Below are 16,784 nucleotides of genomic sequence, written 5' to 3' on the forward strand. Positions count from 1 at the left end.
AAGGGACGGCAATAGTCCCAACCAAGCGCATTTACTTAAAGCGCTAAAGGGACGGCGCTAAAGGGACGGCGCTAAAGGGACGGCGCTAAAGGGACGGCAATAGTCCCGACCAAGCGTGTTTACTTATAGCGCTAAAGGGACGGCAATAGTCCCGACGAAGCGCGTTTACTTATAGCGCTAAAGGGACGGCAATAGTCCCGACCAAGCGCGTTTACTTATAGCGCTAAAGGGACGGCAATAGTCCCGACCAAGCGTGTTTACTTAAAGCGCTAAAGGAGACTTTTAGCGTCAATAAGAATGACAAAGGCACCTGACCAAGCGTCCATATTTTACGAGATGGGTGTGAGAATGTGTTGGTTCAAGATGTCATTACAAGTGCCTCGCCATGTGAACTGAATCCTTCTGAGTGAACACAGTGAATATGGCTGCAGTAGATGTGAAAGAAATGCATAAAAGTTGTGCTAATTCATACCTCTGTTTAGTTCCGGTGTTCCGGTGGTGAGTCGGCAAGACGAGTGTTTAGGGACCGTCTACAAACTACAACACCGAAAAGCGATATGAAAATATTTTCAAAAATAGGCATATGCTTATTTTTAAAAGTAAGTGCTGTAGTACAACTAGCAGGAGACAAGTTATAATTGACATTGATGTGTTTTTAACAAGATGTTGCTCATTGATGTGTTTTTGGAGGAAGAAGATTCATCAGGCTGTGGTTTTGGTCTTTAATGGGATTTATTGATTAAAAAATACAGACTATCACCAGCCTTAACCTTTAATCGATTAATAGTTTTTTAAAGACAGAAAATACAGATTACTTTGTTGCTGCATTATGACATCACAATCACTATATTTGACTACAATATCCCTAAAAGCATGTTTTGGGTGTATTTATATCAATATGGGGGTAATACTCAGGTGTCCACTTGTATATAAATTATGTGAAAATGTACCCCAGCACATACAGTACTGCTATGCGACGTCCCAAACTGGACACATCTGAGAGTAACTTTTTTCATGTAAAATGTGAATATTTCAATGGATATTCCAAATATATATATAATATACCCGCGGCCACGCATGCCGCTCCTCCTTGTGAATCCTAAATAGCGCGCAGAGCCGCAGAGCTGGATGGCATCGCAGGGTGTCCGGTGCCAGACTGGACCAAAGACCACTATAGGAGCCGTTAGCGTGGATACAACTGCCCACCGGCCTGGGAGTGCACCATCCCTTTATCACTATTAAATCATTGTTCTTTATTATCAACGTTTCATTCCTTTGAAGACATTTGGCAGAGCAACATTGTCTTTTTTTACCAAGTTGGATTGCTTTTGTGAACTTCTACTATCTAGCCTACTTTTAGTTCTCAACACAGAGTCTGTTTCCGTTCCCCCTCCCCTTTCCCCTTCTCACACAGCTTCTGTGCACGGCACCTTCTCAGCAAGCAGGGGCGCCTGCAGCTGCAGGGGGCGCCAATTTGCCAATTCCCCACACAGTGAAATGATAGATAAACCGATTCGCAGCTCGTGCCCGCTTCGCCTGTGCCAAAAAACGCTACTGTTAAAGGGCATACCTTTCAACTCTTATGTAATACTTGTTTTTTATATTTGATTCTTTGCACTATTTTTTGTTAGAATGTGTTTGTTGTTTGTTAACACTTGCTAATTAGCACCATAAAGAAAGTTTGAAGGGAATGGCATTAGTTTGCAGGTATTTGGTCATGAGCCAAAGTATCAGGCAAATAAAAACCTGTTGATGGCACTAGATAAAAAGTTTACCAACTATTACAATTCATCACGTGGGTAACAGAACAATTTTAGTGTAATCCACCCTGTTGAGATATTTGACTGTATAAGTAAAAACTGCTGGTGGCACTACTTTAAAACTACATCCGTACTAAGTAACCCAAATTATAAATGTGTTGCTATAACGGTGACCTGTGACAAATATCTGATACATTATTGATAATAAATAATAGGAGTGTCACTATTCAACTTTACTTTTAATTTTAAGGTCATATTTACTACTTCTCTAAAAAGAAAATTGTGTCTGTATGTTAATTTTTTTTTAAAACGTACCACACGAAGATCATGTGGTCAAATTTAAATAATTAATTTAAAGTGTAATAACAATAACTTATTTCACTAGTCAATTGGGAACAAACAAAAAGAAAAGCCACTAGATGGCAGACAAGTACTTTCCAACAACAGCTTAAGTTTCTAGGACTTTACTAGGTGCACCTGAATGCACCAACCCTGTCCCTGTCGTTGTCCATGCGCCTCTAAACCATGACTTTTTACCTGCAGTGAGGTTATAACAGAGATGGTTTAGTATCTTTGGTTAGGTGTTTACACTTTGACTCAGCTCACTTATTTTGTTTGCTTGATATTTCCATTTCAGTGTTAGTTTTCTTTGAGACTAACTGCCATATGTTAATCTTGTTAATGTTAACGTTAAACAAACAGTGTGCGCCGTTCGGCCGTGTCCCCCTCCCACCTATGTTCAAAGTTATTGAAATGTAATTCCCTTCACAGCGCCGCTCGGCAGTAAATTGCCCAAATCGGCCCAACTCCACGGCATGCAGCATCTAGAGGCGCCTGCCTCCTACGCCCAGGTACTGTTCATAGACTACAGCTCTGCTTGAAATACAATCATCCCATGAAATCCACATCCTAAATGCTTTATGGGTTGTATAGTCTGGATCAACGGAAGTACAATTCCAGGAAGCCTGACATCCAGCACAGATGTCGTCTGTCGTTCTCTGGGACATGTTTTCATGCTAATCAAATGTGTTTGTAGCTTGAAACAAGCTAGCGCGGACCGCTGATTAGCTTACAACTCTAGTATTCGGGGCACAGGGAAAGTAAAAACAAATCGCTTATTATACCACTAAAAAGGCTCAAAATATCACCACACTTCAACGGTAGCATAATAAGGGTCCCTAAATGTTAACCGAACCATTGAGAACATTCTAAGTGTACAGACACTAAAAAGATAGTTTAGAAAGACAGTAGCTCCCAAGATGGCGGCCGCCTGTATACAAGAACGCAATAATAGATATAATCTATCTTTTTAATAAACTGTCTGTACACTTACAAAGTTCTCAATGCTTCGGTTAACATTTAGGGACACTCATTATGCTACCGTTGAAGTGTGGTGATATTTTGAGCTTTTTTGGTGGTATAATAGCGATTTGTTTTTACTTTCCCTGTGCCCCGAATACTAGAGTTGTAAGCTAATCAGCGGTCCGTGCTAGCTTGTTTCAAGCTACAAACACATTTGATTAGCATGAAAACATGTCCCAGAGAGCGATTGAGTGGGTACACATCTGTTATTAACCCCTAGGTTCGTTTTGCGCCGGAATTGTCCTTTAACTTCATTTAATATTGTATATGGCGTTCTTTTTTGCGGGCTGCAAATGTTTCACCAAAACAAGTTATGCCCCTAATAAATAATAATCTTCATGGAGCATTGTTTCTTTACCCTGCGGTCACGGCTATAGCTCCTTCACTCAATTGAGCCAATCAAATCAATTGTTTACCATGAATAGACAGTTTGCTAGAGAGAACAACACTGAATAGTGTGTTTTCCCCTGTAATTTGTTCCTAATTTCTATGATTAATTTCTGTCACCGTTGAACGCCATTGCGGCTGTTAGACATATTTGGATCTGAAGTTATAGTACGTTAACACACCATTAACCAAGAGCGTGGGCACTGAAGTACCCAGCCAAAAGCTGTTCTTGGGGTGCAAATTTGTATAAATGCCATCTGTTTACTATAAAAGCATAAATGACAAATACAAAAAAAAGCTGTGGAATTTGACTGTGGAATTTCACATTTCAGCAGTTGCTGTTTCCCTTGTAGATGTGCTCCTAGAACAGCTATCAGGAAGATTTCTCTGAGCAGAACAAAGAATTCTCCTTCTGCCAGCTCCATATCTCCACATCTATCTGACACTTGCATGACGTCATGACAGGGTGATGTGGCTCATATCTTTCTGGGAATGACCTCTCTGGTCTCACCGCCTATTAGAACACAAAGAGCTGTTGAGCAAGCTGGGCACACTGACATAAATCTTCTATGAATGAGAAAGGTTTGAGAAAGCTTTACTGTTCCACCCGAGCTCAAAGCATGTCATGTGACCATAGATGAGTCTTCTCCATTCCACCAGTGGATCGATAGCAGCCTTGAGTAGCACGCAATATAGATGTAAGGGTCAGGGACTTAATAAATAAAAGTCAAAAAGTAAGTACGTAAGTAAGTAAGTAAGTACATGTATTTAAAAAGTGCTTTTCACAGATACAATCACATAAAAAAACATACAAGAAGACATAATACATGAAAGCACAATACAAAATTAAAATGACATAATAACACATAAAGTGCAGACAGGTCAACCAAACGCCTGTCTAAAAAAGTAGGTGTTTTATCTGATTTCAGTCCACAGATACAGCAGATCGTAAGGGTGGAGGTAGAGCATTACAAGGCTTAGGTGCTACAGTCTCAAACGATTGATCACCAAGGGTCCTAAGCCAGATGCTAATTACTTTATGTGACAGGCTGCTCCTCCAAGTTTTGCTTTAGTGATCTCTCCCTCGCTGCAACCGCAAATGAGCATTTAACACTCTAAAAACCCTGGCTTTGCAATCTGCGATGCGGCAGAGCATGCAATATGGAGCAGCTTGCAAGGTTTTTCTCACAGGAATAGACTGAGGTCAAGCTCGCCGTCACTCGCATCTCTGTTGTTGCCGTTAACGTTGGAGACAGACGTCAACAATGCCCGAAAAATGATTTAAATGAAATGAGCTGGTTTGACCATAGAGATGCAAGAAATATGCACCAGCCCAGAACACGGAACCTTCTTCCTGTATTTACTTTCTTGCTCCCGCCCCAGACACATCTGACTAATAAGCGCTGGTAGTGATGCATTTTGGTTCGCTTGGATTTTTTTCCATGTGAAACCAAACCAAACCAAGGGGGAAACGTTTCAAGATTCATCTGATTCGGACCAGAGCAACGAACTTTGGGTGTGAAAATACCTTATATTTTTTACCCTTTTAAAAACACCCAAAAATAATAGAATCAGTATAAGCCGCAAAAAGTAAATATTGGTAATGATCTCATTATGTCAGGATTAAGTCACAACGTATGTACATCATGATCTTCCCAAATGTCTTTCAGAATCAGAGCAGAATATGTACAGGCTTTTCATCACAGTATGTGACGTTACTAGTATAAACATATCTTTAAACAGGCAAATAAGATGGCTCTGGAGGTGGAAGGTGTCTTTTTTCTCTTTTAATGGAGCTAAGCAGTTTCCCTCTGCTAACAGCCTTTTGTGCTAAACCTGGCTAAACACGTCGCTGACCAATCTCTGTATGCACAGAGATGAAACGAATTGATCTGACTCTAGATACAACAGAAAACAAGTGTTTTTCACAAAATAAGGCTGGTTCTTGAAATGTCACTTTCTCGGCAGCAATATAATATAAAAACAGTGCTGTCAGAACAAGACATCCTCAACTTCTATCTTTAAGTGACATCGTGCTAATGCAGTTAGCAACATTTTTCTCCATTTCAGGTTTCTTTACTTACAATAAGAATGGGTCATACGTAAACCAGATTATTGGTCACATTATTGCATCCATTTAAATGTAGCCATTAACTGTCACCTTTCATTTCTGCAACTCAACATCCTGCAGCCTTGCCTGCCCTTTACAGTATATCATGTCACAGTATTAAACTATTGCGCACTGCCAAACTCTAAATGACAGCTCTAAGCTTATAACATCACTCGACACGTCTTCTACAGCTTTGCATCATTGTTCAGTTTTTTACAGCGAGTACAGTGTTTCACAAGCACTGCTTTTTATTCTTCTAGGATCTGACAAGCCAGCTGCTGCATAGTTAGTGTATGATGTATCACTTGTCTGTTCACTGACATCTAAACTATGAATCATTCAATTCTGGTTAACTGTGTGTACTGTACATGAGTGAATACAATATGAATATGACTCATGATGAGTGAATGATTTTCTTGGCGGTTTAATAGTGTAAAGATCTAAATTGCTATAAAAAAAAATGCATAAAAACAACTCTCAATTGTTCTCCTTTAAGCCTAACCTGGGCAAATAATTGTCATTACAACAGCCTACAGCAACCTACAGCAGCTTTAACATTAAAGACACCACTGATACTAGTTAATGGTAACAATGTGGTCCGTTTCAAAGTGATTCAACTACAGTGCATCTTCCTGCGAGTGATCACACCTAATGCCAGAATATAAACCCAAATCTATTATAGGAGTGAACCAAAGTGTAACACCCATTAGAGCAGTATTTTGGGAAATTAGTACTATGCAATCATATATTAATATTATAGCCTGTTAAAAGTGTACAGCGCACTATAAGTAGAAGGGAAACGGTGAAACTGTATATAGACACAGCCTTCATTAGTACAGCTGCCAACACATTATGTGATTACTGCACAGATGTGATGACCCGATCTTCAACTCGAATCTTGTCATGTGTCAGAGCTCCAGACATTATTTATAGCACTTATTTAAGACCACTTGAGTCTTACAAGTTCATATGAGTGGAACTTATTATTATTGCAAAGAATATAGCTGTCAACTCCCTACAGTGGATAACAATAGATGAGAAGGAACATGAGCCTTGTGATTACACTAGTCACTGATGGGGTGGGCAGTACAAAATTATTATAGTGATTATTATTACAGCATTGCCTTAGCACAGATATATTAAAATCACACGGGGGAAAAAATTATCTTGTGTGTAACTAGAAGCCCATTCTCTAAATTTAAAGAAATATCCCCATGCTGTAACATGCATGCACCTCACATCATCACACATCATCTTGATCTTAGCCTTCATACTGAATTCAATTAAAGTGAAACACAAACTCAAAAACCCTCCATGGGTTTCATTGAATCTAGTCCTACATCCTGTCCTCTGCACATCATATATATGTGTATATAGCCAGCTTTGGTTGGGAACGTAGAATACCGATGTAGAATAGCATGACGTTAAAACAGATAATTTGGTGTGCTCGACATATTCAGCAAACAGCAGAAGCTTTAACTCATGTCTGTTCATTCACTGGGCTTAACTAGGCTATAGACATTCCCGGTTGAAGTGTAACGTTAACTTAATTAAATTTAAGCCGACGCGAAGACAGGCAACACCGAAGTCATGTTATGAGGTGTATTAAATTGTCAGATTTAATGACATTGCCAAATGTATAGTAAAGTTTGGCGTAACGTTCACAGCTTAACGTTAGGGAAAACACGTTTTGCAACGCTAACTGGGCTACTCGTCGCCTGCTGGGTCTGTCCAATGTAACATTAGAGCTATTGCGTCAAAAATACTAATAAGCGGGATACCCATTCATAGTGTAGGCTATCAATTATTATTGTTGAAACAGCCGAGCTTTCAACATTTCCAATCCCGCATCTCTCGTTGTTTTTCAGCGCTTATTGTGCAAGAAAAAAACACAGGGGGAATTAAATAAATAAGACAGTGTTTGGCGAGAGGTGTGGGTTTGTTTACCTTGCTGAGATTCGGATAGTCTTCTCCCGGGGCAGCTGCGAGACGGAGCCGCGGATGATGGTCCGCAGGAGGCGAGGTGATGCTGCTAGCTACGTCGGTCACACCAGCACCGTGTCTCGGATGATAGAAGCGATTTGTTACTGTTCCCCTCCTTCTCTCTCTACCTTCCTTATGTGGATGCGCTGTCTTCTCTTCTCCTTTTGAAATTTTAGTAGAGCCTCTCTCTCTCTCTCTCTCTCTCTCTCTCTCTCTCTCTCTCTCTCTCTCTCTCTCTCTCTCTCTCTCTCTCTCAAAGCCGCGAAAATACAGCAAAAGAACTTCCGGTCTGTGTATGACATAATAAAACGCCTGCCTAATCATTTATAATTTAAACACACCAACTGGTCAGTCTTATAACTTCCACTGAAATGTTTTCAAAGCTACATTCATGAGAAGGCTATTCATACATTATTGTTTATTAAGGATGTGTAGGCTACTAAAGTGTTGTAGCCTCATGCGGCGGTAAGGAGAAATGCCAGTCGATCACACTTATAGTATGCTTTTTATAATATGAAATATATAGGCTACCTGTCAATAAAGAAGCATGTCACTATCTTGAAAAACTCCACAACAGTATTTGCAATCAATTAGCCACACCCAGACTGTAATCAGTGATAGGCCATTACATGTTTCCCATTAGCCACTGAAATAAACGCTGATAACCCTGATTGTGACCCAAAAGTGCAACATGCTTGAGTTTCAGTTAAAGCCCATAAGTAACAGTACAGCAGTGTGTGTCAGTGCTGTATTCCGTCTCACTGTGTAGTAATATTGACACATTATTGAGTACATTTGGGTTGTTTTATCTAAGGTTTAGTTAGTTGTTTTTTTGCCAAGTTCAAAGCTTTGTGAATAACAAGTGAAATATTTGCCAAAGACTTCTCAAATTGTTCTTTCTTCTCAAGCTTATCCCACACCACTGACTGCAATATTTCATTGTGTTGGTCTTCATTTGCGTATACTTTTTACAGTGTTTCGTTGCTATATGAGCTATAGGGGGACCTCTTTAGGGAACCTCTTAATTGTAAAATTTAATAAGGCTAATAGGATAAGTCATTGAGCAGAGCCTTTAACTAAAAGCTTTTATTTTGAAAGTAAAATCGAATTACTTCCGGTAATTTTCTTGCTCCCCCCCCAACGAGATTGACGCAGCACCTTCATTGTTGTAGTGGCGTCAGTTTGCATCTCTTTTTGTTGTGCGCGCCTCGGCTGCCTGGAAGTGAAGCACAGAGGGGGCAGGTGCTGCTCCCTGCCCCGCTGCACACCCCTGCTCCCCGGGGACCAGCTAGGAGAAAGAGACCCCGGCCCTCCAATTAAACCCTACTTGGTGAAAGATCGGGATTATAATATATAGCAACGCACATGTACTTCTATAGCCTAGGCCTATTTTTATATTTAGGCTATTTAACTTTTTATATTGCATGTAAACGACAAAATAAAAAAACAACATTAACATCCAAAAAAGAAATTGAAAAAAGAAATCACAAAATAAATTAGGTGAAGTAATAAAGCTAATACGGTAACGTAGCCTACGGTATGTTAATGTGACAAAAAACGTCTTAAAATGCAGGTTTATTTCATGGCCTTACGTTTTTCTAGAACGTTTAATTTAAGATTCAGTTTACAAACGTTTTGAATTTTCATGCATTTAGCTTTGTGTATGTACAATTTGCTTTAATGTTAATTACCATTACATAGGCCTACATTACATTCATAATGTGATTAAAGTGCAACAAAGGAGAGAAAGGAGAGATTAGGCAAGTGAGAGAGAGGGGGGATGACATGCAGCAAAGGGCCCCTGCTAAGATTCGAACCCACTAAACGAAAGGGCTGAGCCTTATAACATGGGGCACACACTCAACCAGGTGAGCTACCAGGGCGCCCCATATTATTATTATTATTATTATTATTATTATTATTATTATTATTATTATTATTATTATTATTATTATTATTATTATTATTATTATTATTATTATTATACAGTATATACATAGCCTATATATGTGTGTTTTTGAGTATGTCATTCGTGCACCGTTAGTCCATAAATGGAGTCTGTGCTTAGTTCACATGCCTGTTGTTAGAGTAGGACAGTTGAGTGGCTGTTATCTAAACATTTTGGCGAAAATAGATTATCTGAAATGTTTAATATTATCTGAAATGATATTTAACACAGGAATAAGTCTACATTAGAAAAATAGCTGACAAAATTCATGATAAGACATTTTTACTAAAAGTAATGACTTTTCATGGACTAAAACTGGTCTAGCATACAGTAAAACGATTTTGGTATTGGCAGTGGTAGAAAAAGTAAAACTGTTAATATTAGGCTGAAACAAAAAATAGAGCACAGTACAAGTCCTGCATTCGTTCATGAAAATCTTGATATTGTTTTGGGGACAATGACATGGCTGATAGCTAGTTTGTCTTGTCATATTATATTAACTGATTGTCAACCATACACAATGTTATTGAAGTCAAATCTTGCTTGCATAATGTTAGCTTTCTGGCTTGTAGTAGCTGTCTGAGCCAAAGGGTTCTATGAGCTGAGCGGACTTTAAATATCTCCCGTTGCCAGGTCGTATCTAAGGTCCTTCCTATTTACTGGAGCAGTGAACATCATTTCCATTACATAAAAACCTTATGGGATGATAATGATTGTTCCAGGTATTAGTGAAACCCTCAGGTGAAACAGAGTTATTGTTTGAAAAAAACTTTAGATTATGATTGCAGAATGCATGAAAATGTAAATTAATGGTCTTAAAAAATGTCACTGACAGCATGACAGTGGAATCTGTTGAGTGATGGATTATTGTGTGAGAAGTAAGCACAGATTTGTTTCTAAAATTTCATATTTCACCCTCTGGGTTATTAGAGCAGAACAGGCAACATACAAAATGCCACCAATTAGACAGACAGGGTCATCTTATGACAACACACAGCAACAGACAGCATGCAGAGCAGCATGATCAGGTCCTGGCTAATTGGTAATTAGTGAAGTCACAGTGCCTCAAGGAAGACTGATTTGTGCTTTATTAATCAGCAATAATTCATGCTCTGGTTTTGCTTGCTTAATCATGACCCTGCATGCTACTTCCTCCATACAAAGCACTGAAACTGAACAGCTCAGTAACAGAGTTGAAAACATGGAAGAGAGCTGTAACAGAGTTGACGGGAACAAGACAAATCTGTGAGTTCATGTTTTATTTGCTCTGGCAGACACGTCTGGTCACTCTCTGCTGCGGACAGATTTCCAGCAACTTGAGATCTGCCGGGCCAATCACAATCATTTAACTGATATGTGCTGGGTTTGAGACAAAGGTCATAAAGAGGAGCGCTGTTGAAACAATTTCAAAAAAATATGTCTGCAGCTGATGTGGAACATATTTAAGCCGCTATCGCGTCAGTATTAAACAAACTGGACGGTATATTTTTGCTAAAAGAACAAATAGATGCAGATATCAATGATCAGTTTTCAGAGATGCTGCATTGCAATGAGATAAAGATAATTAATGAAATAAAACTGAAATACTACAAACACATGACATTATTTTGCAGATGTAAAACACAAGGTCTTCCCTGGGATAAATCATGTGGCGAACAGGGAGGGATTTTTTTCATTTCTTTGGGGCATATCTAGTCCTTTTCTACAGCAGACATTTTGACTTGTTGTAGTAGGAAAAGCACAGGTCGTCAATGATGGCTCTGTTCTTTGAAGGGGTCCCAGTGAGCCATGTTAGTGTGACAGTGGGCCAGCATCAACATAACCAGGACCCTGAAACTGAAGCAGCTACATGGAAGTGATTTGATTATTAAGAGTCAATGTCAGTTTGCCCTTGACATTTTATCATGATACAGCATAGAAAATCTGCTTAGAAATTTAGGGAATTTTGGATAGGATAGAACAACACAATGTAATTCTGCTAAATAAAACATCACATTCTTATTAATGTCAATTGTTTTTATTTTAAATAAAATATATATCAGAATACAATACACATTTTCTATACTATAAGAAAATGTGTATACCATATATCATATTTCAGTGGTGACCAATGCCACCCCATGCCCCCTTTTAGCCCCACCCCTGTCAGGTGGTTGGTCTCGCATTGCCAGACCTATCTCCACAGCACATCAGAGGAAGATATGGCTACACCACACAACATTCCTGGATAGGAGAAAAAATGCTCTGGGTTGTTTGCATTTCTTTAAACTAATCAAAATGGTCTTGGGCGGCGCTAAGCTCCGGCTTAGGGCTCTGCAAAATAGTCTTGGGAAGGAACTTGCAACCCGCAAAAGAAAACGCCACATATAATATTAAATGAAGTTAACTGTTGACACGATACAGTAACGTGAGCTATTTAAATTAGCTTGATACATGGTTAAGTGTGTACTTTGTCCATAGCAAATTCCCAACAATCTGTCCCAAAACATTCCAGTTAGAAAGGAAATGTTACATATTCTTTGTAAATCTTAACAATCATTTCCAGAAAGAACCAAGCAGTTCTATTTCGTATAGGCTTCGCCCTCTAAGAGCTATTGCTATTGGGTTTATCCCTTCGCGCATGCGCAGTCGTGAAGATCTTTTTTCACGCCCTGTGCCCCGCACGGGCCTCTCTTACGTCCGCAGATACTGTATATTACAGTGGCACGACCAGAGATCTGCTCCCATTTTTTCTTCAGCAACAAGCAGTTTGAAGACTTCGAAGAACACTGGTGTCCGCCGTGTACCGACCACCGACCGGCTACATCCTGCCGCCAGCCCGCTGGCACCACGCCGGCCACCGGCAGTTCTGCGGTCGCTTACCGCCGGAGGAACTGAAGCAGCAGACGATGGCAGCGGACAGTCGAGTAAGGTAAGGTTACCGCCTGTGGCGGCACCCAGACGGCTGGGAAGGGGACCTCTTTGGCGGGCACGAGTCCGCTGACTCGATCCCCCCAAGATGGTTCCCTCGCCGGCTCTCCCTCCTCCCCGTTGGGAGGACTGAAGCTCGTAACAGCGGAGGACTACGAGTCCCGTTACGGTGACTGTCTCCGTTCTAGGAGAGGAGCACCACACCGGCGGCTTTCTCCTCTTTCTCTCCTCCGCAGCGGGCGGGCTCCCTGCCCACCACTAGGTTATGGTTCTTGATCTGTGTGAATGCCGTGTAGCATTCCCCTAACCCGGGAAATGGACGGCGGTCCCGGCACGGCGGCAGAGCCTGGCCTCCATCCCGCTTCCGACGGCCCCCTTTTTCGGCCGAAGGAAGCCCACACCGCCGTCTCCCCGAAATCAGGTCCATGCTTGCTTCACTGACCGCGCGTACCAGTGTACCGCCTAGGTGGCTGCGGCGCTGAACAATACCGTTTTTTGATTACATGACCGCTAGCTCTGCTGTCTTTCGCCATGACCGCTAAGCTTGGCTGTTCCCCGCTGAGGCTGGGGCAGCCACGGGCTGTAGGTAGTGGAGGGGATGCGGCAACACACCTCCTAGAAATGGCGGCACCGAGGTGTCGGCTCAAGGAGACGGCGCCCTGCGGGCTGCGGTCTGTGCCTCTCCAAGCCCCGGCTCCAGCTCCACCTACGGCGGCACTGTCAGGAGGCCCGGCGGGCAGCACCCACCTCGCCATTCTGCAAACGGCGGCAGCAGTGATGGTGACAGGGCATGTCTCGCTCCAGCTAGAGTTGGAAACATAACAGCGTTTTTTAAGGGGCACACAGTTCCCTTAAAAAAGCAGGCTTTTCTCTCTCAGTCAGTCTGCCTTGTCCCCCCTGGGCATCTTGCAGCCGCTGGACGGACCCCACGTTTCACCCCACACACTCGCAGACAGGCTCACCGCCACGCCCACAGGCAGTATGCGGTTGGAGCCAGCCACACTGTGTCAGCATTGACAGGCTTACACTCAAAAAATTGAATCAGGGGGGTTGTGCACTTTAAATAGTTGTTTAATGTTCAGTTTACTTAAAATACATGTCTTTGTTAGGTTAAAATGTTATTTTCAAGTAAAGTCCATGTAATTGTGTCTATTGTTACCTGTAAAAAATATTAATGTGTTGATAAATCCCAAAACATTTAATTAAAGTGAATTAGGATTACAATACTTGTTACATCCTGAAGATGGCAGTATAAAACACCAGCTGCCATTTAAACCAAAAAAGGAGAAGAAGACTGAGATGCGTCAGACTGCGCATGCGTATAGCTTTGAACTCCTGACCTGACCCCGTCTGACCCTCCTTCGGTTAATTTCGGTAATGGAAAAGTTACAGTTGGTGTTTGGTGTCTTATTTGGAAAAAGGTAGGAGGACATTTTCTTTCACTCGAACCTGTTGTGTAATATTTTCATGTTGAGCATGATTGTACTTTGTGTTTGTGATGCAAACTGCTGTAAAATCAAGTGGGTCTTCGACATGTTCGCTAGCAGACTTAGCTAGCTAGCTAGCTAACGTTAGCTGTATGACCCAGGTCGGTTTGCTGTTTATCCAGCAGGGCGCTGCTTAGCTATATCTAACGTGTGTTGTAGTGTTTCTAAACTTGAATTTAGTGCTGGTGGCCCAATGTAATTAGCTCAGATTAGTGGTTAGCTCCGGTCAGCTCGAGTGGAGCAGAGGGAGAAGGTGAACAACCAGAAAAATGACGTTCGGGGTCGCTTCCACAGTGGTGTGGCCGCGGCGCTTTCGCGGTTTATTAGAACAGGTAATCCGGCAGGCCACAACACCACAAGCAGCATGCTGCTACTAACGTTAGCCTCTGAGCCTGAAGTGAATGTTGTGGCTGTGTCATGCTCGCTGCGCGCTAAACTTTCTGCATTTAGCTAATACATATAAACAATAGAAAAGGTGCCCATTTGTGGAGTTGACCCATCCACTTATTTGTGGTGAATTTGGAAGTTTACTTTGCACATTTATTTAGAGTATAACATATATAGCCCCCCCAGCCAAATCATTAATTATTTTTTCATTATTTTTTTAATTGGGTTGAGTGTGTGAAAGTCATGCTAAAGAATGATGTAAAAGCAGGTTTAAGGACATTTTTGTCATATTGTAGCTCAGCAACACTATGTAACTACAGCTCGCGCTACCCTCCACTTCGGTCCCCCTACAGGTTGTCTCATTGGAACTACAGTTAATAATGTTGCTTTAAGAACCATGTAAAATGTGCCCCAATAATTGATCTGTTAACATCTTTATACATTTATTTGTCTCTTTTAGTAATCATTATGTTGCAACATTTCAGATCCTGAACAATTGCTTCGTTGATGATTCGTTCTCCTGTCTGGATAAGACCTACTCATAAAAGGTAAGATCATAACTAGCTACCTAATTACTGCAAAATCGGGTTTTGCATATTTTTAGGAACATTTATTAAATGACAGCTTCATTATCTTGTTCTGAATAGATTTTTTTATTTTTTTATTATTTTAAGGTATAGAGCTCTCTTAAATGCAAGTAATGCATTTCAGTAGTTGATGGCTTCTGTTAATATGTTGAATTTCAGATCCTGGCTGGGATAGCCTTTGTCAGCTCCCTCCTTATTGATGTGTTATAGCTGGACTGCGGAGCTTGCATGTGGTACGTTATGGCAGAACACAGAAAAACCTTTTTTATGAGTTATTACTAAAATAATGAATGTTGACTGTTTTAGTAGTAGGTACCATTAATATAATTTGTGTTTGTGGACATGTTTTCAGATGGAGGCAGAATTTTTCTTACTACTACTACTCCCCTTCTCTCAAAGTTCCTTACACAACTTGACCAACGCACTGAGCAGCTCATGAAAGTGTTGAAGAACAAAGGAGGCTCTGCAGGGAGCAAAATCAGGATCATTATGGCCCCAATGACACAGGTATGTTTTGCTGTTGGTAGAAAATATTATGGAATTATAAGTTGATGTTGACTAGTGAATCTGACTGACTAGACAGTATCTGTGAATGCACCCTTAAGAGTAGGCTATAAAGGTGGGTTTTGATAGTTGCCTGAACAGCAACTCTTGTGCTTCTTTCAAATTTTTTATTTGCAGCCACCTCTGAATATAAACACAGATCAGTCACTGTAGCTGTGTTTAGGGATCAAATGTATTGAAATTTGGAATGAGAAAAAGTTTGCTTCTCAATATACAGCACTGATCACACAAACAATTAAGGCCGGTTTTCGGGTTTATCTATTAGTGAGTGTTATGAGAAGGTAAGGGACAAAAACTTCAGTTTTCGTACGTGAAAGAGATTTAAAACAAACAAGATTCTTTACTGTTTTTTTCTTTCCCTTCCCTGTTAAATGTGGACATCTACAAAGTGGTGGTAACCTTGTTTGAGATGTCATCCAATTAACATGTTTATAGAAATGTGGGTTTGTGTAAGCATTATTGTTTTAAACTTGTACATCTAGAGTTTTTTTCGGACATTAACAGTAAGGTGATAGTTTTACTTCCAGTTAATTAGTGAGGTTGTAGTGGGTGTTGGCGGTGTACAGTTTTAATGTACAAATGTTTTAGTATTGTCTACCTACATGAGAATATTAGGAACACAATGTAAACAAAAACAATGAAGATGAAAATATCTAAGTATAGTTAAAGAGAATCTATAGCAGAGCTGTTGGATTGCATTAGATTGCCCTACCTAATAAAGTGCTTAGTCAGTGTTTATTAAATGTAAATGATAAAAATGATCTCTAGTTTGTTACAGTCACCCAGCATTACTTCATCTTATTTATACACATATTGTTGGGTGATGCTATTAAAATTATTATATACAGGTAATCTGAATTGCATAGGTAAAACATTTTCTAATATAATTGTTTTTCTCCTTGCTCTTTCTCCTCTGTAAAGGAAGCCGATGCTACAGCTGTTGAGAGGGAGCTTGAGAAGTCACCTTTGGTATCTACAGCATCAATGTTAAGGGAGGTGATACCACCACTCCTCCAGCCGTTGTTGGAATTGTGATTGAGGGTGTTGAAGTTCTGCACGACTTGGGAGACTTTGCCTCTGCATGTGCCCTCAGTTATCCTAACGGACTGAAAGCCTTCTTTGAAGTACTTCAAAAGCTCTTCCTTCAAATGGATGCTTGCAGACTTTCAACCAAGATACAGCTGCTCAAGAACTAACTGTACGAATGAGACAATCACTTATGTGGATGCTGAATGTTCCATAGAACAGGAGAAATATTTTGGGCCGAAACTGAATAAAATTATTACCTGTTTGAAAATA

The 16,784-nt window shown here is 40.5% G+C and overlaps 1 protein-coding gene across 2 annotated transcripts in view; it reads right to left on the reverse strand.

Annotated features, from left to right (window-relative positions):
- Nucleotides 1-7,808, reverse strand: part of cntn2 (contactin 2) — an 89,562-nt gene extending 81,754 nt beyond the window's left edge. For both annotated transcript variants that reach the window (XR_004897617.1, XM_031277242.2), the window contains exon 1: nucleotides 7,567-7,808. The gene's annotated coding sequence lies outside the window, so the exon portion shown is untranslated. The remainder of the gene's footprint in view (nucleotides 1-7,566) is intronic.
- Nucleotides 7,809-16,784: the final 8,976 nt, after the last annotated feature.

This window comes from Sander lucioperca, chromosome 6 (genome assembly GCF_008315115.2).
Source record: "Sander lucioperca isolate FBNREF2018 chromosome 6, SLUC_FBN_1.2, whole genome shotgun sequence".
In the NCBI taxonomy this organism is placed as follows: domain Eukaryota; kingdom Metazoa; phylum Chordata; class Actinopteri; order Perciformes; family Percidae; genus Sander; species Sander lucioperca.